Below are 23,327 nucleotides of genomic sequence, written 5' to 3'. Positions count from 1 at the left end.
AGCAGAATAGTTGAAATTTGTCTTCACTGAACTTATTATTGTTTTCTGACACACATTTAAAGACTTGGTTAATGTCTTGGAGATTTGCAGTGTCCTTAATGGATGACACTCATGCAAATCTGGTAACATCAGCAACGGAGGACACGGTGCTGTGGCTTACATCTCTGTCTATGTCAGGTATGAGGATGAGGAAAAGGATGGGAGTGAGCACTGTACTTCGCGGGACAGAGCTTGTCACTGTAGACCCCTCTGACTTTACTGTCTACTATTACTTTTTGTTTTATATTTGTTAGGAAGTTATAGATCTATCTATCCACTTTTCCTGTTATTCATTAATCATGCATTTTGTGTGTTATTACACCATGATCGCACTTGTCGAAGGCTTTCGCAAAGTCTGTGTATACGACACCTACATTTTGTTTGTCCCCCAGTGCATCCAAGACCTTGTCATAGTGGTCCAGTAGCTGTGAGAGGCAGAAGAGATTGCTCTAAATCCATGCTGCCCTGGGTTGTGAAATTGTTGAGTATCTAAGTGGCTGGCGATCTTGTTTCTTAGAACCCTTTCAAAGATTTTTATGATGTGGGATGTTAATTCTTTGCAATTGCTTTACTAACACCTTTGTGGAGTGGGGCCCCTCAAGGAAGGTTCCTTGATGTTGGTGAGTGGCTCTTGATTTAGGAAATTGGATCTGTGCTCCAGTTCCCCGAATTAAGCCTGAATGCCTTCCACATCCCCCCCCCCCCCAGGCGCTGTATAATCCTCCGGGTTTAGCGCTTCCCCTTGATTATAATAATAATAATAATGTGGAGTGGGGCTGTATCTGTTGTTTTTAATGACTTTGGGATGACCCCTGTGTCTATGCACCCTCTCCATAGGATATATATTTAAGGCACGTGAAATGGGTTTCTGTCAGTTCTTGATGAACACTGAGTTCATGAGTCTGGACCTGGGCAGAGTGCATGGGCATGTCATTTATTGTTTTTTTTTAAAGCCCTGTGGTGTTAGGATTGTATCAGAAATTCTTAATTTAACTAAATTTTGTGTCTCGGTCATAAAAAAAAATCACCTAGATTGTTGGCCCAGTACTGGATGTGGTTTTTACCCTAGATTTGGAGTAAGAAAAGAAATATTTAAGGGGTTTTCCAGTTCTTATGGCTTTAAGTTCTTCCCGTGTTTCATGGCTCCTGCATGATTCCTTAAACTTAAGTTAGATATTTTCTGTTTCTGGCCAGTTCCTCCTTCCGTATTTCAGACTGACCCCTTTGAACAATTCTATGATTCTGAGCAGTCTACTGATGAAAAGTATTTTGTTGTTTGTTGATGACTTTAGACCTTGTTTATTTGCAAATACATATGTTGTCGTATTCAAATTCAAATTCAAAGTTTATTCTCTATAAAGATTACAATGTTGAATTTACAGAATTTGGTTGTTGTGTGGTTTACATTTAGTTAAATAATGATTACAGAGTGTACCACTAGAACGCCTAGCATGGCTAGGCATTTCGGGCAGACTTAGTTTAATTCTTTATTTTAAAATATTCAAATTATGAGGTAAGTTGGTATTATGGCTAAGTGACTAAATACTAGTTTGTGAGTTTAGCAATGTGAATGCTTTTGTTTTGGCACAGTACATAGTTTCAGTATTGGAGTATCATAGGATTCATTATTTTAAGATTGAGAATATTTCTGTTTATGGTCAAATGGGTGAGTGAGTGTAAGTGTGAACCACCAGGTGGTATTCGTGTAGTTAGTTGATGGGGTGTATCAGGGAGATAAGATGTTTTCTAATGGTAGTTTTGAAGGTGATGAATGTGTCTGCAGTTCTAGAGTTCTCAGGTAGGGTGTTCCAGATTTTAGGGCCTTTGACATACATTGAATTTTTGTAAAGGTTTAGTCGGACACGGGGAATGTCGTAGAGATGTTTGTGTCTGGTGTTATGCCTGTGGGTTCTGTCACAACTATCAAGAAAGCGTTTTAGGTCAAGGTTGATATTGGAGTTTAAGGTCCTGTAGATGTAGATTGCACAGTAGTAAATGTGGATGTACTGAACAGGGAGTAAGTTTAGATCTATGAAGAGTGGGGGGGTGTGTTGCCAGGGATGGGATTTAGTGATTATTCTTACTGCAGCTTTTTGTTGGGTTATTATTGGCTTTAGGTGTGTTGCTGCAGTTGATCCCCAAGCACAAATAGCATAGGTGAGGTATGGATAAATAAGTGAGTGGTATAGTGTGAGAAGGGCATTTTGCGGCACGTAGTATCGTATCTTGTAGAGGATCCCAACCGTTTTGGATACTTTTTTGGTTATGTGTTGGATATGGGTACTGAAATTCAGGTTGTTGTCAAGGTATAGGCCTAGGAATTTGCCCTCATTATGTCTGGTAATTAGAGTGTTGTCGATCTTAATGTTAATTTGTGCATCTCCTGCTCTGCTACCAAACATAATATAGTAGGTTTTGTCAGTGTTAAGCGTAAGTTTATTGGCTGTCATCCAAGTCGATATTTTGATCAGCTCCTCGTTAACAATGGTGTTGAGGGTGGCAAGATTAGGGTGAGAGATGACATAAGTCGTGTCGTCAGCAAAGAGAATGGGTTTCAGGTGTTGGGATACGTTTGGAAGATCATTGATGTATATGAGGAAGAGCAGGGGACCAAGGACACTTCCCTGCGGAACTCCAGTATCAAGTGGCCGTGTCGTTGATGCTGTGTCTTTAATGGTGACATACTGATACCTATTAGTAAGGTAAGATTTGATGGTATTGATGGTATGTAGGGAGGGGCTTTGTTTGCTAGCACTAATATCTGTTGTTCTGGAGTGGGGCCCCTCAAGGAAGGTTCCTTGATGTTGGTGAGGGGCTCTTGATTTAGGAAATTGGATCTGTTCTCCAGTTCCCCGAATTAAGCCTGAATGCCTTCCACATCCTCCCCCCAGACGCTGTATAATCCTCCGGGTTTAGCGCTTCCCCTTGATTATAATAATCTGGAGTGGGGACCACTGACTGTGCCTCCTTTCCAGTAGTGATCCGAGGTGGTGGTGTATTTCTGTCATTTCCTGCCACCTTTTTTCTTCCTGGCACTAAAAAAATCTTTCTCTGGAGGGATTGTAATTACCCTGGTTTGTTTCCCAAGGTCTGTGTGATCTGTGCCTTCTGGTTCCCTTTAAGTTGTGTGCCTGACAGTAAGTGTCGTTCATTAACTGATGAATAACACATTTCAGGGTGAAATAGTTAACAAGAATAATTCCATACACCTTTAGTCATGAGGTCGCGGCATGTAGACCTTTAAAATGTTAGACAGTTTAATGATGGATTGAGGCTTATTGTCGGTTTGTGAATTCGTAATCGATAGATATTTTGTTAATTCACATCATTAAACAGAGACCCAACATTTGAACACTTCTAGCAGGTACTGAAGTTATTACACACAAGACGAGTGTTTTCTTATGCACTAAACCTGTAGGGGTCATGTAGCTCCTTGGGGAACGGAAAGCAATCGGATTTGATTCCAGGAAGGAGAGGTCATGTCCAGTTCTTTGGATCAGAATCCCCTCACCCATACCTTGAACTTCTCTTGAGTGCGACCCACAACACTTGGCTAACAAAATCGTGAGAGCTGGTAGATAATTGGAAAAAGTTGATAAATGAAAATAAAGCTACTAGCAGAGAATTCTTTAATGCAACGTTTCACCCCAGGCTGAACTTTATCAATATGTAGATGAATGGTTCAGAGAACCAACATGTTGATAAATTAGACACATGTGCAACTCTTGGGTATCTTTATTGAGGAAACGTTTCGCCACACAGTGGCTTCATCAGTCCATACGTAGGAGAAACTTGAAGAACAGGAGGAGAATGAGGTAATCAGTCCCTCAACCTTGAGTCGATGTGTTCAGTCCATCAATCTTGAATAGAATACGGCATATCAGCGGAGAAGCAGCTTATAAACCGTATGGCAGGAGAGGTGCAGCAGTCATAGGTCGTGTCAATATACAGAAATAAGCACATACACCACCATAATGGGTAAACGAGCCTGAGGTCAAGTTCAAAAAAAGACATTTGGGATCATGAAAATACGAGATCTAGGACAGGTGAAGGTAGGTGGTGGGGTTAAGGCGACAGGTTTGTTTTTATTATATGAGTCTCAGACAATGTGGGTAATAGGTCCATCTAACATGTACATTCCACTGTATTATTCAATGGTATTATGGGTGAGGTTTGTCACTGCTGCTTCCAGAATTCTGCGTCTACTCATAGTGTAACATTTGTGCTCTTCCCCAGTCCATAATGTGAGAATGAAAGCTGCGTTGTACTGCTTATGCGTTGTTACTTTTACTGGTCTCGGCGGGTCTCCTCGACCGCCTATCGCATCCAACTACAGTTGCTACAAGGTATGTTGTATACTTCTGCTGTGCAAATAGCTTTTTTTTCCTAAGACTTCTGGTAATCTCTTATTGTTTTGGTGTTAAGAACTGCTACATTCATGTTTTATGTTTGTTTCGGAGACTTGGGGCGATGGTGACGGAAGCTTGCCCAGTGGGGAGGACCAGTCGTCAGTCTATCGATATGACTTATAACAACTTACATTCTATCAAACCAAGTTTGGGTTTTTGGCCTTCTTGTCATGATACCGAGGTTGGCCTGTGGCAACACTCAGACAAACCCAGATCTCGATTTTACGCTAGTGTCTTTATTACTATAACTAATCGCAAGAAATTGCCATTTTCAACACTAAAAATCCTATTAATAGCCAAAAGTAGGTAATTCAGCTAATTTCACACTAATTTCAAGAATTTTATATTTCAAAACAGTTCAGAACAAAAACTGTAGGCATTCTAGACGACACTACAACAACCTCTCCTCTAGCCATTAATCACGTCCTCTGTTTTTTACCAGACATTGAAAAGTTAGAACCATCAATAATCTGGGATTAGTAATGGCAGCAAAATACCATCTTAAATCTGCGGTGATTTCTCTTCCGAGTGCAGGATCACATGCAGCCTTAGGCCTACTAACAAAGTCACCGACTGATATTGGCCTGTTCTTCACTTAATTAGCCTTCTATTTGAGAAGAAGATTCTGCTTCAAAATAAATAGTTTCACGAGCTTCGCTATTATTCTGATTCACTTGTATCATTAGTGGTGTTAAGACCATTGGATTTATTTTCCCACCGTCACATTTCCCATCCTTGTTCATGACCTTCATAATAAATGCCTTGATCTTCAGTATTTCATCCATCTTCTCTCGTTTCTTTCTCGACTCATGTTCTGACTCATGCTTTTTTTTTCATATATCCCACTGACACTGGAAGACTGGTGAGGGCTGCACTGTATTCACCTAAGAACATAATAATAATAATAATAATTATTATTATTATTTTATTATTGAACTGAATTGTTTATTTCTCTGTAAAGATTACAATGAGTGGTATACATATTCTAAAACAACAATTACAAAGAAGGCCACTAGCATGCCTAGCAAGCCTAGGCATTTCAGGAAGACAAATAATAATTCTTTATATTACAAATTACAAATGATTAAATTTATTATTATTTTCATGATTATTATTATTATTATTATTAAAGATAATTTCGATCACCCTGTGGAAAATTTTTTAATTTTCCGAAACTATAGTGCCTAATAGGTGTTTAATGTGTCTATATGGGTCAAAAATGTATTTGAAAATAAGAGTAGAACCAAGAGTTCCCTTTGCGCATGCGCGGATGTGCGGGAGGGAGGAGCGCGTATTGTTTGAATGGTGGTGAGGAAGCTGAGAAAACATGGAACCACGAAATTGACGTTCACGGTGGCCTAAGGATTAATATAGGCCTCATTTCATAATAAGAAGTGTCGTAACTGTTCCTGGTGGAGAGTGAGGGAACGTGATTTACGGGACCACGGTGGTAGAGTGGTAAAATGGGTGATAAGAGGAGGAGCGGGTGGCAGGTGCACGGCCAGGGTGAGTGTCCAGGGGACATACCCGTGTGTTAATCCTCGCTCATCGGCCTCAGATCTCAATGGAGTGACCTCTAATTTGTGTAATAGTTATGAGACGTTAAATCGTCTTGTGAATGGTAATGTAATCAGTGATAATAACATTGAGTTAAGAGAATGCGGGATGTGAAATAGAGCGCCTTGCTCCGAGTGAACGTGTGACTCTCGTACCGGGGATAATGGAGATTTATAGAATCACGACTTCTAACCGGGACAAACCGACGGATACCTCGTCCTGCCGGAATGAGAACCGTGTCGGTGTAGCAGGACATCGAAAATGAGATGGTGAATCAAGAAATGAGGAATATCAATCACCCACAGTTAAGTAACCCTTCTAGTTATAGCAACCTTAGACTGGCCAGTAGTGGTATGTTATAATTAGATAGGTTACGAGTGATCCAGCTACATCAAGTGACCACCAGAGAACATCTGGTAAGTAGTGGGATTATGTACAAATGTTTTCCTTGACGGATGTATCCATGTGTGTCCTACCCCCCCCCCCCCCCCTTCATTCAGTTAAACTAATATAATCTATACAGTCCACAATTAATTAGTAGCACCGTACTTGTGGGTGCTACCCAATCCATACTGGTCTCGGATAGATATGGATAAGATTGTGAGGTCGAGGGGACCACTTGGTGCGACCAGGGGTGGTTAAGTTTTCTCACATGTCTACACGGGGTGACTACGGTAAACAATATGATTGTCTCCCAATGAGATTACTGGTATGTATATAATGTTGAGGTACATACAGGTAAGCACCCTAGAAAATTTTCCATATCTGCCCGTTGGTCCTTCGAACCGGATGCAATCAGTGAAAAAATTAATTGAATTAATTACTTAATAATTAAGTGACTGATTGAAGGAAGTGGGTGTAGGGTGCACAAGTTTAATCGATCGTGTGATGGATGACAATTAGCCCAATTAATTGCTAGCACATGTGTGGCTAGGATTTATACAAGAGTAAAGTGCAAGAATTACTCTTATAAGGCGCCTACTTAAGTTGTATAATCAGTGATTAATAATTCTCTAACCATGACTGGATCTAATGGAGTTAATGTGGCTGACAAGTCCGTGAATTTTAGAGTAATGAAAGCATCATTACAGGCTATTAAAAGCCATGTGACGAAGGCATTTGATTTAGTGAATCAAAGAACCGTGAACCCTAATGAATTAAAGTTATATTTAGATGCTTTGGAGAGTAGATTTGATTGGTACAAATTGTGGTTTAAAGACTGTGAAAGAGATCTGCTGGAGAATTGTGCAGATAGAATGGAAATGAATGTTTTAATTAATCAACATTACGAATTGGAAGAAAAACTGTCTTGTAAAAGTAAGGCTTTGAATAAATTAAAGGGTGTAAGCCAGGCAGTTGATCAACCTATTAATGCAAAGGGTGGGTTTGCCAAAACCTCCATAGTACGGTCTGGAGGAAATCAGACTAGGTCGGCAGGAATTAATTGTTCAATTGCAGACCAGCCAGCCAAACAGTTCTAAGGATATAACACATAATGACGCTGAAGTATCTGTCAAGTCTCAAAAGGGAAAATTAATCCCAGTGGTAATAATCATAGTTAAGAGTTAAATAGGCACATATCAAGTCAGGAATCAGTAATAGTGGTTCCTCACATCAAGGTAAGAGGAATAAGTACCTCGGTAAGTGTAATCCGGTTAATAAGAGGTCAGGCAAGGAAAAGAGAGACTGCCTCTTCTGCCAGGGTACTCATTTCACTAAAAATTGTAATGCCTGTAATTCATGGGACATTAAAGTGGAAAGAATGAAAGAACTTGACAGATTTATCAGATGTCTAGACAATCATAATGTAAAGGATTGTCATACCAAATTGAACAGTTGCTATCAATGCAACAAGGGAAAGCACCATACAGTTATGTGCAGGGTTGTATGTGATTCTTATAATAATGGTGACAATAATGATAATGTTAATAACCCTGACACTACAGTGACTGATGTAAAGGTTGCAGCTAATGGCAATAATGATGGCCTAGCTGAGGTAGCCTTGCCGGTGTTGGATGTAAAAATTCAGGATAAAGGGCATAAACCCAAAACCATACGGTGTTACTCTCCTCAACACTGGTACGGGCCATGTAATATATGGCAGACTACCGCCTAGTAATAATGACTAGAGGAAGTAGTGAATACGGTCACGGTGTCTTACTCATGAAAGGTCAACCCAGTACAAGTATTCTTCTATCGAGAATGATGTTGAACCAGTCTAATTTGTGGGAGCTGGACAGCATAGGGATTAATGTAAATGAGGAAAGTCCAAATGATTCCTTTACTCAGGAACAATACCTGAAGGATGTTAAATGTGAATCTGGACATTACTGGGTGCGACTTCCGTGGAAGCTTGACCGTCCAGAATTACCTACTAATTATAGGATGGCGTATGGACAGTTAAAGGGCCCAGCTCTGCGAACTGAGCAAGACACCAAAATTGTTGACTGCTTATAATGATATAATTAATAAGCAGTTAAATAATAAATTGTTCTTACTTCAGGCGACGATAAATGCACACCTTAAATGCACAGGCGGTCCACTGAGCGAAGTAATTGGGTAAATAATCTTATGTGGACAATTTCCGGGTGTGACGTCAACTGAAGAGGAACTAATGAGGATATGTGAAGGGGTTAATGAAATAATGAAGAAATGTGCTGGGACTGACTTGGGATACTGAGAGACTTGTTATTGTTAAAGTCTCAAAATTCCAGTATGCCCAATAAATTAATCCAGGGAGCATAGGCTTATGCCCCTGAGAGAATGGAACACTAATTAGTCCATTTTGAGGGATCAATAAATATAGATGGCCATGGAGTTGGTGCCTATATGCAGTAATGTGCTGGGGCTGACTTGGGATACTGAGAGACTTGTTATTGTTAAAGTCTCAAAATTCCAGTATGCCCAATAAATTAATCCAGGGAGCATAGGCTTATGCCCCTGAGAGAATGGAACACTAATTAGTCCATTTTGAGGGTTCAATAAATATGGATGGCCATGACTTGGGATACTGAGAGACTTGTTATTGGTAAAGTCTCAAAATTCCAATATGCCCAATAACTTAATCCAGGGAGCATAGGCTTATGCCCCTGAGAGAATGGAACACCAATTAGTCCATTTTGAGAGTTCAATAAATATGGGTGGCCAGTGAAGATGGAAAAAATTGTACTCCACATTATGTAAGTCGTCTAGCAACGACCTCCGCCCGGCCGCAGTGTGGAAAATTTTTTAATTTTCCGAAACTATAGTGCCTAATAGGTGTTTAATGTGTCTATATGGGTCAAAAATGTATTTGAAAATAAGAGTAGAACCAAGAGTTCCCTTTGCGCATGCGCGGATGTGCGGGAGGGAGGAGCGCGTATTGTTTGAATGGTGGTGAGGAAGCTGAGAAAACATGGAACCACGAAATTGACGTTCACGGTGGCCTAAGGATTAATATAGGCCTCATTTCATAATAAGAAGTGTCGTAACTGTTCCTGGTGGAGAGTGAGGGAACGTGATTTACGGGACCACGGTGGTAGAGTGGTAAAATGGGTGATAAGAGGAGGAGCGGGTGGCAGGTGCACGGCCAGGGTGAGTGTCCAGGGGACATACCCGTGTGTTAATCCTCGCTCATCGGCCTCAGATCTCAATGGAGTGACCTCTAATTTGTGTAATAGTTATGAGACGTTAAATCGTCTTGTGAATGGTAATGTAATCAGTGATAATAACATTGAGTTAAGAGAATGCGGGATGTGAAATAGAGCGCCTTGCTCCGAGTGAACGTGTGACTCTCGTACCGGGGATAATGGAGATTTATAGAATCACGACTTCTAACCGGGACAAACCGACGGATACCTCGTCCTGCCGGAATGAGAACCGTGTCGGTGTAGCAGGACATCGAAAATGAGATGGTGAATCAAGAAATGAGGAATATCAATCACCCACAGTTAAGTAACCCTTCTAGTTATAGCAACCTTAGACTGGCCAGTAGTGGTATGTTATAATTAGATAGGTTACGAGTGATCCAGCTACATCAAGTGACCACCAGAGAACATCTGGTAAGTAGTGGGATTATGTACAAATGTTTTCCTTGACGGATGTATCCATGTGTGTCCTACCCCCCCCCCCTTCATTCAGTTAAACTAATATAATCTATACAGTCCACAATTAATTAGTAGCACCGTACTTGTGGGTGCTACCCAATCCATACTGGTCTCGGATAGATATGGATAAGATTGTGAGGTCGAGGGGACCACTTGGTGCGACCAGGGGTGGTTAAGTTTTCTCACATGTCTACACGGGGTGACTACGGTAAACAATATGATTGTCTCCCAATGAGATTACTGGTATGTATATAATGTTGAGGTACATACAGGTAAGCACCCTAGAAAATTTTCCATACACCCATCAAGCTATAGAAATCGATACACCAATAAAATTACATCCACCAAAGACGCTTACATAAGAGAAGTGCACAGGGCCAGGTATACTCCAGGGTATACAGGGCCAGGTATACTCCTGGATATACAGGGCCAGGTATACTCCAGGGTATACAGTGCCGAGTATACTCCAGGGTAAACAGGGCAGGTATACTCCAGGGTATACAAAACCAGGTATACTCCAGGGTATACAAAACCAGGTATACTCCAGGGTATACTGAGCCAGGTATACTCCGGGGCCAACATGGAGGAAAGTTGAAGTGAAGAAAATTTTAAATCATTTAAAAAACACATACGAAAAATACTTCAGATTGCTTTTGTGTGCACTTTTTATATTTTTTGAAAGAATTTTGAATTAGAATTTTTCTTGTATTTGGACTGAGTATATGCTAACATCATTTTTTTAAGCCACGCGTGAAATTTTTGACATGATGTACTTACAGATGCACCTTGCGTTTATTAAAAAAAAAAAAAAAAAAAAAGACCAGTATATATATAGTGTTCTACAGTCTTACAAAAATCAGTCTGTTACAAAATCAAGCTTCTTATAAAATCAGGTGTCCTCCAGACAGCAGTCATCTTACAAAACAAAAAATCTTAAACAAAGTACGAAAACATTTGTCCCACAAAAAAAGTGACTGTTAATAGAACACCTGAGGATCCTCCCAGGGAACATATTTTTTGTTATATATTTAGTAAAACATCCAGGTACAATCCCGTAGGGTATATCTAGTATACAGGTAAGAATTCAGTCAGGTTATAATATATGTAAATTTTTAGCAAGGTTAGGTTAGGTTAGGTTGCCAGGTTAAGTTAAGTTGCTAGGTTAGGTTAGGTTGCTAGGTTAGGTTAGGTTAAGTTCCTAGGTTAGGTTAGGTTGCTAAGTTGATTTTGGTGTAAAATTAAAGCTGGAAGACTCAAAATTTACATAACCTCTGTGAAGAGAGTTGCCTTTGGGGAAAAATCAAATGTTAAGGCAATCTCCTCTATCTTGTACCCTATGGTAAGCCAGTATTTAGGTTTCATAGTAAGGGAGTGACACAGGCATACACCCAGTTAAATTAAAGGCCTGTCGACTGCACGAGGGTCATTTTAGTCATATTTCATGTATGCACTAACATAAAAAATATTGTTGTGGAAAATACTGTATATTTTCCGGAAATACGGTAATTTATAGGTAAATAGATGCCCTATATTGTATTTAATAAAAGTGTATTTTTAAAAAGAGGACAGTCGCCATTTTGTTTGAATGGGAGTAGCAAACCTTGTGTATAATGGGAAGAATTTTTCGTGCTCTAGAGGTTAAAATTGGGCTGACACTTCTCAAATAGGAGGCGAAATTGTTGGATGTGCAGTCCTGCATAACTTGAGATATCGGACGACTGGACAAGACAGCTCCAGGAACCTCAGATAAGTCTTATGTAGTAACCTGGCCAGTGTTATTTTCATAGAGAGACAGTGAGGTTTTCTGAGTATGATACACATTAATCTCCAGTCAAATTGGTGAGTGATATTAAGATATTTTCCTTCTGTTATATAAATGTGTGTATATATAATCCTTTTTTAAATTTTAATATACAGTCCACAAATTTATATATTTACCAGTATTCCTGGAGATGTATAATTCATTTAATTAATAGGTCCAGAGCAACTTGTGGATATGACATTGGTAGGTATCGAAGGGGGACATTTTTTGCGACCTAGGTGTCCCAAATTCCTACTTGTGTAACTGATAAATAATAATTATCTATGTTCATTTACTGTTATGTATATAATGATACATTCAGATAAATGTAATTTTCCACAATTGTAATACCTTAATAGATATTAAAGCCAACACTCATTGTATATAATAAAGAGATTGTTGCTAAACGAGGTGTCCGTGGTTCAATCCCCGGCATTGGTGAAACTGTTGGGCATGTTTCCATACACCTGCTGTCCCTGTTCGACTAGCAGTAAGTAGGTACTTGGATGTTGGTCGACTAGTGTGGGTCACAGTCCTCGATGACGCACTGACTCTTATTATCCTGGGTGACTAGACCGAGGTTAAAAATCCAAACAAATTTGATGTTAATCTTATCTTATGGAGTTGTCCTTCGTTAAGAGCCTGGGAGACTCAGGTCTAATAATGTTGGTAAAGGCAGCTCATGAGCTATTTCTCGACTGACTGTGCGTGATCAACAGTGTGCGTGACCCAGTGTGTCTTCCAGGCATTAATTTGTGTGTTGCCAAGAGTAGCGCTTCCAGAGCTGCCTTGAGCCGCACCAACATAACAGTGATCACACTAACACTATTGTAGTAACCACCACTGAGCGTGTGTGTGTGTGTGTACTCACCTATTTGTGGTTGCTTTATCGTACCTCTTCTTAAAGCTATATATGGATCCTGCCTCTACATCACTCTTCAGATTGTTCCATTTCCTGACAACTCCATAACTGAAGAAATACTTCCTAACTAATATCCCTGTGACTCATCAGAGTTTTCAGCTTCCAACTGTGACCCCTTGTTGCTGTGTTTCATCGCTGAAACATTCTGCCCCTATCCACCTTGTCAATTCCTCTCGGTATTTTATGTTGTTATCATTCCCCTCCCCCATCCTATCCCTCCTGTCCTCCAGTGTCGTCAGGTTGAGTTCCCTTAATCTCTCCTCATACGACATACCCCTTAGTTCCGGGACTAGTCTTACTGCAAACCTTTGCACTTTCTCTAATTTCTTTACGTGCTTGACCAGGCGTGGGTTCCATAATGGTGCTGCATACTCCAGTGTGGCCCTGACCTACGCGGTGTATAGTGTCTTGATTACTGAGCTGTCGAAACCCTGTTCTTAGGTCTTCCATGCGCCCATAAACTGCAGCAGTTATTTGGTTGATGTGTGCCCCAGGAGACAAGTTCGGCATGATACTCACCCCAAGATCCTTTTTCTTGAGCGAGGTTTGCAGCCTTTAACCCGTAGCATGCACTCCCTCTACAGTCTTCTTTGACCTTCTCGAGTCTTCATGACTTTGCACTTGGTGGGGTTAGATTCCAGGAGCCATTTGTCGGACCAGGTTTGCAGCCTGTCCAGATCCCTTTGTAGTCCTAAATGATCCCCGTCCGTTTGAATTCTGCACATTAACTTTATGTCGTCTGCAAACAGGGACACCTCTGAATCTATCCCTTCCGTCATGTGCGTACTCACCTATTTGTGGTTGTAGAGGGTTGAGTCACAACTCCTGGCCCCGCGCGCGCGTGTGTGTGTGTATTTTGCGTGTGTGTGTGTGTATGAGTGAGTGCGTGCATGAGTGGGTGCGTGCGTGAGTGCGTACGTAAGTGGGTAAGTGTAAGAGTGGATGCGTTGGTGAGTGCGTGCATGCATGAGTGACTGTGTGCGTGTGCGCGAGGTATGAACAGTGTTGCAGGAGTGACAGTGAACATCGTAGTCATAACAACATTTAAAATAATGTCAGCACAACTCTTCCAAAGTTTGCTAACACAATATAAATATATTGTGCAATTATGCACAATAAATTTAGTACCTACTCTAACCTCTCAAAACGCCATATAGATCAAGATAGTTTTACAATATTGTGGCTGAGTGGAGAAGAGCGTCACTTGGGAACCTTCCCAGTCTTCCTGTAGTGGGTTCGAATCTTGTTGACCGCGATCTTTCTCTGTATATACCCGCCTTTCCGCGTTGTGCATTAGAATAAAAATCACTTGTGAGGTAAGAGCATACAGGAGGAGAATGAAATAGCTTGAAACCATGTTTAGCTTGAAACCATGTTTGAGGCCCACTGATGTGCCCGGGCTGGGAAGAAACATGGCTTGTAAACCAGGCTGCCCAGTTTATGTGGCATTTGTGGCTGAGTGGAGAAGAGCGTCACTTGGGAATCCTGCCAGTCTTCCTGTAGTGGGTTCGAATCCTGCTGACTGCAGTCTCTCCCTCTCTCTCTCTCTCTCTCTCTCTCTCTCTCTCTCTCTCTCTCTCTCTCTCTCTCTCTCTCTCTCTCTCTCTCTCTCTCTCTCTCTCTCTCTCTCTCTCTCTCTCTCTCTCTCTCTCTCTCTCTCTCTCTCTCTCTCTTTCTCTCTTTCAACAAACTGGCCGTATCCCACCGAGGCAGTGTGGCCCAAAAAGAAAAACGAAAGTCTCTCTTTTTAAATTTAGTAATTTATACAGGAGAATGGGTTATTACAATCTTGGCTTGTCAGGTAGTAGTTTGAGAACAATAATACGAAAAGAACTTCAACTGAATTTTATGGACTTAAGGCTCAGGGAGATTGACACCAGTGAGTCCATCTATCATCATTCTATCATGCAGGAGGAGCCACATGTCTATGGTGCATCCAACAAAATAAGCAGACTCTTGGATGTCACTACTGCCCGGCTCCGGCTGGGTTACAAGTATCTTTGGCAGGTTAAATCACCACCACCAGATGTAGACCAAACGAAATGTAAACTTTGCCAGATGGACTATTGTCACACCCTGCGTCATTATGTACTGGAGTGTGATAAAATTAATGAATTTAGAAACAACTCGCTCATAAATGTTCAAGAAATGGCAAAGTACTTTATCCACAGTGGTATATTACAGACCATTCTGGAGAAATACCCTGACTTTGCTAGCTGTAAATAAAGCATTACCACATGTGTGCATGTGTGTGTGTGTGTGTGTGTGTGTGTGTGTGTACTCACCTAGTACTCACCTAGTTGAGGTTGCGGGGGTCGAGTCCGAGCTCCTGGCCCCGCCTCTTCACTGATCGCTACTAGGTCACTCTCCCTGAGCCGTGAGCTTTATCGTACCTCTGCTTAAAGCTATGTATGGATCCTGCCTCCACTACATCGCTTCCCAAACTATTCCACTTACTGACTACTCTGTGGCTGAAGAAATACTTCCTAACATCCCTGTGATTCATCTGTGTCTTTAGTTTCCAACTGTGTCCCCTTGTTACTGTGTCCAATCTCTGGAACATCCTGTTTTTGTCCACCTTGTCAATTCCTCTCAGTATTTTGTATGTCGTTATCATGTCCCCCCTATCTCTCCTGTCCTCCAGTGTCGTCAGGTTGATTTCCCTTAACCTCTCCTCGTAGGACATACCTCTTAGCTCTGGGACTAGTCTTGTTGCAAACCTTTGCACTTTCTCTAGTTTCTTTACGTGCTTGGCTAGGTGTGGGTTCCAAACTGGTGCCGCATACTCCAATATGGGCCTAACGTATACGGTGTACAGGGTCCTGAACGATTCCTTATTAAGATGTCGGAATGCTGTTCTGAGGTTTGCTAGGCGCCCATATGCTGCAGCAGTTATTTGGTTGATGTGCGCTTCAGGAGATGTGCCTGGTGTTATACTCACCCCAAGATCTTTTTCCTTGAGTGAGGTTTGTAGTCTCTGACCCCCTAGACTGTACTCCGTCTGCGGCCTTCTTTGCCCTTCCCCAATCTTCATGCGTGTGTGTGTGTGTGTGTGTGTGTGTGTGTGTGTGTATGTGTGTGCACTCACCTAGTTGAGATTGCAGGGGTCGAGTCCAAGCTCCTGTGTACTCACCTATTTGTACTCACCTATTTGTGGTTGCAGGGGTCGAGTCACAGCTCCTGGCCCCGCCTCTTCGCTGATTGCTACTAGGTCCTCTCTCTCCCTGCTCCATGAGCTCTATCATACCTCGCCTTAAAACTATAGACTGTTCCCGTGTGTGTGTACTCACCTATTTGTGGTTGCAGGGGTCGAGTCTTAGCTCCTGGCCCCGCCTCTTCACCGGTTGCTACTGGGCCCTCTCTCTCCCCGCTCCATGAGCTTTATCAAACCTCGTCTTAAAACTGTGTATGGTTCCTGCCTCCACTACGTCATTTTCTAGGCTATTCCACTGCCTTACCTGGAGTTTACCTGGAGAGAGTTTCGGGGGTCAACGCCCCCGCGGCCCGGTCTGTGACCAGGCCTGGTGGATCAGCCCCTGATCAACCAGGCTGTTGCTGCTGGCTGCACGCAAACCAACGTACGAGCCACAGCCCGGCTGATCAGGAACTGACTTTAGGTGCTTGTCCAGTGCCAGCTTGAAGACTGCCAGGGGTCTGTTGGTAATCCCCCTTATGTGTGCTGGGAGGCAGTTGAACAGTCTCGGGCCCCTGACACTTATTGTATGGTCTCTTAACGTGCTAGTGACACCCCTGCTTTTCATTGGGGGGATGGTGCATCGTCTGCCAAGTCTTTTGCTTTCGTAGTGAGTGATTTTCGTGTGCAAGTTCGGTACTAGTCCCTCTAGGATTTTCCAGGTGTATATAATCATGTATCTCTCCCTCCTGCGTTCCAGGGAATACAGGTTTAGAAACCTCAAGCGCTCCCAGTAATTGAGGTGTTTTATCTCCGTTATGCGCGCCGTGAAAGTTCTCTGTACATTTTCTAGGTCGGCAATTTCACCTGCCTTGAAAGGTGCTGTTAGAGTGCAGCAATATTCCAGCCTAGATAGAACAAGTGACCTGAAGAGTGTCATCATGGGCTTGGCCTCCCTAGTTTTGAAGGTTCTCATTATCCATCCTGTCATTTTTCTAGCAGATGCGATTGATACAATGTTATGGTCCTTGAAGGTGAGATCCTCCGACATAATCACTCCCAGGTCTTTGACGTTGGTGTTTCGCTCTATTTTGTGGCCAGAATTTGTTTTGTACTCTGATGAAGATTTAATTTCCTCATGTTTACCATATCTGAGTAATTGAAATTTCTCATCGTTGAACTTCATATTGTTTTCTGCAGCCCACTGAAAGATTTGGTTGATGTCCGCCTGGAGCTTTGCAGTGTCTGCAATGGAAGACACTGTCATGCAGATTCGGGTGTCATCTGCAAAGGAAGACACGGTGCTGTGGCTGACATCCTTGTCTATGTCGGATATGAGGATGAGGAACAAGATGGGAGCTAGTACTGTGCCTTGTGGAACAGAGCTTTTCAACTCTATTACAACTCTATGACTGAAGAAATACTTCCTACTATCTCTCTGACTCATTTGTGTCTTCAACTTCCAATTGTGGCCTCTTGTTTCTGTGTCCCCTCCCTGGAACATCCTGTCTTTGTCCACCTTGTCTATTCCACGCAGTATTTTATATGTCGTTATCATGTCTCCCCTGACCCTCCTGTCCTCCAGTGTCGTCAGGCCGATTTCCCTTAATCTTTCTTCATAGGACATTCCCCTTAGCTCTGGAACTAACCTTGTCACAAACCTTTGTACTTTCTCTAGTTTCTTGACGTGCTTTATCAAGTGCGGGTTCCAAACAGGTGCTGCATACTCCAGTATGAGCCTGACATACACGGTGTACAGTGTCTTGAATGATTCCTTACTAAGGTATCGGAATGCTGTTCTCAGGTTTGCCAGGCGCCCATATGCTGCAGCAGTTATCTGATTGATGTGTGCTTCCGGAGACATGCTCGGTGTTATACTCACCCCAAGATCTTTCTCCTTGAGTGAGGTTTGCAGTCTTTGGCCACCTAGCCTATACTCTGTCTGTGGTCTTCTGTGCCCTTCCCCTATCTTCATGACTTTGCATTTGGCAGGATTAAATTCGAGAAGCCATTTGCTGGACCAGGTGTCCAGTCTGTCCAGGTCTCTTTGAAGTCCTGCCTGGTCCTCATCAGATTTAATTCTCCTCATTAACTTCACATCATCTGCAAACTTCTGAGTCTAACCCTTCCATCATGTCGTTCACATATACCAAAAATAGCACTGGTCCTAGGACCGACCCCTGTGGGACCCCGCTCGTCACAGGTGCCCACTGTGATACATCATTACGTACCATGACTCGTTGTTGCCTCCCTGTCAGGTATTCTCTGATCCATTGCAGTGCCCTTCCTGTTATATGCGCCTGATTCTCTAGCTTCTGCACTAATCTCTTGTGAGGAACTGTGTCAAAGGCCTTCTTGCAGTCCAAGAAGATGCAATCAACCCACCCCTCTCTCTCGTGTCTTACTTCTGTTATTTTATCATAAAACTCCAGAAGGTTTGTGACACAAGATTTGCCTTCCGTGAATCCATGCTGGTTGGCATTTATACTCTTGTTCCGTTCCAGGTGCTCCACCACTCTCCTCCTGATAATCTTCTCCATAATTTTGCATATTATACACGTTAATGACAGGTCTATAGTTTAGTGCCTCTTTTCTGTCTCCTTTTTTAAAAATGGGAACTACATTTGCCATCTTTCATACCTCAGGTAGTTGCCCAGTTTCCAGGGACGTGTTGAAGATTGTGGTAAGTGGCACGCACAACATATCTGCTCCCTCTCTAAGGACCCACGGGGAGATGTTGTCCGGTCCCATTGCCTTTGAGGTATCGATGTCCCTTAGCAGTTTCTTCACCTCCTCCTCATCTGTATGTATGTCGTCCAACACTTGTTGGTGTATTCCTTGCTGGTGTCCCCATCGGGTCTGTCCCCCCAGAGTCCTTCCTGTCTCTACTGTAAATACTTCCTTGAATCTTGTGTTGAGCTCCTCACATACCTCTTAATCGTTTCTTGTGACTTCTCCACCTTCTTTCCTCAGCCTTATCACCTGGTCCTTGACTGTTGTCTTCCTCCTAATGTGGCTATACAGCAGTTTCGGGTCAGATTTGACTTTCGATGCTATGTCGTTTTCATACTGTCGCTGGGCCTCCCTCCTTATCTGTACATACTCGTTTCTGGCTCTTCTACTAATCTCCTTGTTTTCCTGGGTCCTATGCCTCCTGTACCTTTTCCATTCTCTGTTGCACTTAGTTTTTGCCTCCCTACACCTTCGGGTAAACCAAGGACTCGTTTTGGTCTTCCTATTATTTCTGTTTCCCTTGGGAACAAAACTTTCCTCTGCCTCCTTGCACTTTGTTGCCACATATTCCATCATCTCGTTTACTGATTTTCCTACCATTTCTCTGTCCCACTGAACCTCCTGCAGGAAGTTTCTCATACCTGTGTAGTCCCCCCTTTTATAGTTTGGCCTGTCCCCTTCAGTTCCTGTTACCTTCTCCACTTGTAACTCTACTATATAGTCAAAACTCAGAACCACGTGATTGCTAGCTCCAAGGGGCCTCTCGTAAGTGATGTCCTCAATGTCTGAACTGCTCAGGGTGAACACAAGATCCAGTCTTGCTGGTTCATCCTCCCCTCTCTCTCTGGTTGTGTCCCTGACATGTTGATGCATGAGGTTTTCAAGTACCACATCCATCATCTTGGCTCTCCATGTTTCGGGACCCCCATGTGGCTCCAGGTTTTCCCAGTCGATCTCCCTGTGGTTGAAATCGCCCATTACCAGTAACTTTGTTCTGCTCGAGTGAGCTGTTCTTGCCACCTCAGCCAGTGTGTCCACCATCACCCTGTTGTTTTCTTCGTACTCCTCTCTTGGCCTCCTGCAGTTCTGTGGTGGGTTATACATCACTCCAATGACTACTTTATGTTCTCCGGACTGAATTGTACCTACAATGTAGTCTCTTTCTCCAATCATGTCCATGCCTTCCATTTCCTCAAATCCCCATCGGTGTTTTATGAGCAGTGCAACCCCTCCTCCCCCTCTACTCCTTCTATCTTTCCTCAGGATCTGATATCCTGTTGGGAAGATTGTGTCTGTTATTGTCTCAGTGAGTTTTGTTTCTGTGACTGCTATGATGTCTGGGGATTTTTCACTGATTCTTTCGTTCCACTCCTCATGTTTATTCGTTATTCCATCCGCGTTTGTGTACCAAACCTTCAGTTTCTTTTCTATCATTGTGGTCATGCAAGAATATTGGGGTTGGGGGAGCGAGAGCCTTGGTGGGGGCCTATATGGGGCTGTGGTGTAGGAGGGGTTTGTGTTGATGGGGGTGGGGTCAGAATGCCCATAAGGGACAGCTGTTTGGGTGAGGTTTGTGATATGGGGGTTGGTGGCAGAGGGAACAGTGAGTGGGTTGTAGTATAGGTTGCTCAGTTGCGTTGGGAATGTCGCGGTTGGAGTCTTTTGGTGGGAGATTCTGTGGGGTGTGTTTGCCCTTCCTCCTGTGTCTGGGTCCTGCTCATTTTCGTCATTGCTTCTCGTTCCTCCTTGCATCTCTGTACCCTCTCTTTCAGTGTAGTCCTTTCTTCTTGTGTTCTGTCGCGGTCGAGGTATACTCTCTGGTACCCCTCTTTGTCCCTCAGTCTTGCTTTCTCTTGCAGAATCCTGGTTCGAACTGATTCTTCCTTGAAAGTTACTCTGACAGGCCGTATCCTTCCACTCGCAAACCACCCAATTCTCTGAAAATTTGTCACCTGGGTCATATCGCCCTCCCCTATTGTTTTCATGATGCCTTCAATCATTTTTTTCTCCTGTTTTATTTCTTCAAAGTTGTCCCCCTTGGCTTCTTGGAGCCCATACACAAAAACTGACCTCGCCCTTTCCTCCTCCCACTGAGTCTCCATCTGCTTCCTCTGAGGCATTTTATTTCCTTCCATTGACATGTTCTTGCCTTCAGTCCCTGTCATATCTGAAACTTCTATTCTCAGTGAACTGTCTTTCCTGACCAGCTGTCCCTTGCTACTGCAGTTGGCTGTTAGAATCTCTGCATATAGCATACCTTCATTGTCTTCGGACCTGTCGTTTGATCTTAGTGTGCTCGTCGTCTTTTCCCTGGCCCCACGTGGGTCTGATAGGGCCTTCGTGTATGGCATGTCTCCGTTGTTGCTTACCGTCCCCTTGTCTGCGCCTGACTTTGAATTTCCTGATGTCACATCTGAATTGTCATTTGTCTCTCTAATCTGTTTCAGGCTTTGCAGTTTCTCTTCTAAGCACTGTATCCTAGCTTCTGCTGCTAAGACCTGTACTTCCCACTTCCTGCACTCTTCAGCTATCTGCTCCTCCATTTTCTTACCAAGCTCTACTATCTTCCTTCCCCACTCTTCCTCCCTTTTTTGGAGCTCTAACTCCCAGTCTTTCCTCCCTGGTTTGTCTACCAGATCTCTGGTTTTCCGTCCTCTAAGGCCACCCATTTTTTTTTTTTTTTTTTTTTTTTTTTTACCACAGAAGGCTAGAGGAGGGAGAGGGTGCGAGGGGGAGAGAGAAAGGGTAGAAAGAGGGAGAGAGAGGAGAGAGAAAGGGTAGAAAGAGGGAGAGAGAGGAGAGAGTATGGGGGTGAGGGATAAGACCAAGGGGGAGAGAGAGAAATGTGAGGGGGGAGAGAAAGGGTAGAGAGAGGGAGAAAGAGAGGGAGAGGGAGAGAAAGAGAGAGAGAGGGAGAAAGGAGGGCGAGGGAAAAGGCTATGAGAGAGAGAAATGGAGAGATGGAGAGAGAAGCCTATAGAGAGAGAGGAGGGTGAGAGATAGGGTTATGGGAGTGAGGGAGAGAGAGGGAGAGAGAGAGGGAGAGAGAGAGAGAGAGAGAGAGAGAGAGAGAGAGAGAGAGAGAGAGAGTAGGGGAAGGGGAGGGAAAAAGGCTATGAGAGAGAGAAACGCGAGGGAAGGAAAAGATAGGAGGGAGGAGGGAGTGAAGGCAACAGCAGGGAGGGGAAAGGTCTGTGGGGGAGGGAAAGGTGTGTGGGGGGGTGAGGGGACGCGGTCAAATTCCAAGGATCAGCTGTGTGTACTCACCTAGTTGTGGTTTCAGGGTCGAGACTCAGCTCCTGGCCCCGAGTGTATGTGTGTGTGCACGTGTGTGTGTGAGCACGTCAGTTTTTTATGTCCCAGACATACAATTCACCTCTGTGTATCCGTAATACTAATACGATACCATTAACACTGAGAGTAATTCTAATAATTATAATACTAGCGTGTGTTAACAAGTCATTCTTTCACCCAGTTATGTACTACCTTTTACTACATGTGTACCCAATACTTGCTTCTCAGATTGTACTGTCTTTGTGTCCTAAAACATTATCTCTCGAAACTGTTGTCAGGGCTGTAGTCCCATTAGCCACGACTTAATCCTCCTGCCTATTCCTTGCTCCTACAAATTTTATCTTCCTACTACTGCTAGGTGTTGTGTGTATGATAATCCCTCTGGAGCAGGGTTTAGATAGCGAGCTACCAGTGATCGTAGGGCCGGCTCTACTACTCAAAATTTCCCGCCAACCACAAACAGGTGATTTGTACGTTACTCCTCAGAGGGGACGTCCATCCAGATGCCTGATGTACGATGCTCGCTGTACGATGCTCGCTGTACGATGACTCGTGCACCTCGCCCTTCCGCCTCTGACTTCTTCAACTATTCTTTTCTCGTTGCCCTTTTGAGTCCTCATTTATCACACTTATCACTTGTATACTTCTACTTTTATAATTTACACTTCACTTTTGGTAAGTACACTTCTTATTTGTGATGACACCCAACCTGTTATTGCGGCGCTACTCCCTCAGGCCTACACCAAAACACGAGCTCAAACCGCGTGACTCCTCCACGAGTGTGTGTGTGTGTGTGTGTGTGTGTGTTTGTGTGTGTGTGTGTGTTTGTGTGTGCGTGTGTATGTGTATGAGTGTATATGAGTGTGTGTGTGTATGAGTGTGTGTGTGTATGAGTGTGTGTGTGCATGAGTTTGTGTATGTGTGTGTGTGTGTGTGTGTGTGTGTGTGTGTGTGTGTGTGTGTGTTTATGTGTGTGTGTTTATGTGTGTGTGTATGACTTTGTATGTGTGTGTGTGTGTGTGTGTGTGTCTCAACAATCAATATTTGCACCAATAACTCACTACAGTTGTGACCGGGTGTGGAAGTGTGAATTGCTCATTACACTATAATTTGTTCATGATTGTAGCCATGTATAAACGTAAGTAACCATTCTTACAGGATTCATTACCTTTGTAACTTGTGAGTTCATTACCTTGTACCTAGTTCAGCCATCACAACTTTGGGAGCCCAGTCCCTGGACCCATTACGTACCTCTGTAATCTGTAAATACCTTTGTAACCTGTCATAATTGTGACTAGACCTACCTGGAGTTCATTACCTTTGTAAATTGTGAGTTCATTACCTTTGTAAATTG

At 43.1% G+C, this 23,327-nt stretch overlaps 1 protein-coding gene across 1 annotated transcript in view; it reads left to right on the top strand.

Moving 5' to 3' along the window:
* The window catches only part of LOC128684885 (phospholipase ABHD3), a 67,744-nt gene that overhangs the window by 437 nt on the left and 43,980 nt on the right, over positions 1-23,327 (top strand). The gene's annotated exons all lie outside the window — the stretch shown is intronic.

Source organism: Cherax quadricarinatus, chromosome 5 (genome assembly GCF_038502225.1).
Source record: "Cherax quadricarinatus isolate ZL_2023a chromosome 5, ASM3850222v1, whole genome shotgun sequence".
Classification (NCBI taxonomy): Eukaryota; Metazoa; Arthropoda; class Malacostraca; order Decapoda; family Parastacidae; genus Cherax; species Cherax quadricarinatus.
Note: the sequence above shows the minus strand (reverse complement) of the source record. Positions and strands in the feature narration are given on the sequence as shown.